The following is a 1,321-nucleotide window of genomic DNA, read 5'->3' as shown; positions in this document are numbered from 1 at the left end:
TGGCCACACAGGACCCTTCCTCCTCCTCTGAGGAGTCCTCACTGTCACTGAGCCCTGTCTGGTCCATGACACATATATCTTCTTAGGGGACCCAGAATTCTCCAGTGGTTTCTAGGATATTGCAGTCTAGTAGTGTGCTGACGTTACTTCCAGTGAAAACCAAAAGTGAGGTCATGGGGTACTCTGGGATTTGGAAAAAACTATGGTTTTATCATTGAGAGTTTATTTGCGAATCCTAGAGTGCCCCATGACATCACTTCTGGTTTTCACTAGAAGTGATGGTGCACCAGTCCCCATCCCCTAAATGCTCCCAGCTGTGGCGTGGTGATCTTATTTAGAAGCTCTGTTGTTGACAGCAAAGAAGGGGGAATTTCCCATTCTCTCTGAAAGAGCTCCGTTTACAGCTTCTCTAGATAATAAGCCTTCCTTATTTTCTTGAGGAGTCTGGTTCATGATAACGGGGCCAGAACAGAGAAGGAAGTCACAGAAGCACTGGCTGAATGCACCAGATCTGGGAAATGGACTGAGAGCAACAGCCGGCTAAAGCAAGGGTCCGGTCACATGGACGTTTAGTGCGGGACTCGCAGCCGATCTCTCCCGCTTAAAGTTTCCTGTCTATATAGGCAATCCCGCCTCCTGCCCCGAAGCCGGCAGAGTCCTGTGGTTTTTGCTCTTTTATCCGCGTTTTTTTGACCCCTGTTGGAACTGGTGTTTTCCCTCTATCTTGTGCTTTATATTCGCTTCTTTGGTATCTGGACATCGATCCGCCGTGATAGCGCTCCCCCCCCTTTTTTTCTTTGTTTCCGGTTAAAGTCATGCGCATGCTCAAACGGGCATTCACTTTTATTTTGTTTTTTGGGGTTGTTTGTGTGTATGTACGCCCCAGCGCCCGAGCGACCAAGCGCCTGTTTAACCACATTGTTTATTGATAGACGAGCGCATGCACAGGTTTTTTTTTGAAAAAACCCCCCGCGATCGCGGGGACGGCGCGGCTGTGTGAACAATTACTCGCGCAAGTAAAGCGGGATGCAGAGGGACCGTCTGAACACCATCAAAGCGACATGGATGTCCCGGATGTAATTACTGCGGAAAAACTCACGCGGCAAGGGGTCCGTGTGACCATAGCCCAAATGTGACTGTCACAAGGTTCATACAGGAGGAGGTGGTCCTTCAGGTATATGGGTCTGAAGTTGTGCAGGGATTTAAACCAGCATCTTGAATTGAAACCAGAAATATATTTGCCATCAATGCGAAGATCTTAATACAAGGGAAACACAACCCAAGTAGCTAGTCCCAGTTATCCAATGCTGTCTTTTGAACA

Source organism: Gekko japonicus, unplaced genomic scaffold, assembly GCF_001447785.1.
Source record: "Gekko japonicus isolate JY-2015 unplaced genomic scaffold, Gekko_japonicus_V1.1 scaffold1785, whole genome shotgun sequence".
NCBI lineage: Eukaryota > Metazoa > Chordata > Lepidosauria > Squamata > Gekkonidae > Gekko > Gekko japonicus.
The sequence above is the reverse complement of the archived record's forward strand: the minus strand, read 5'-3'. Positions refer to the sequence as shown.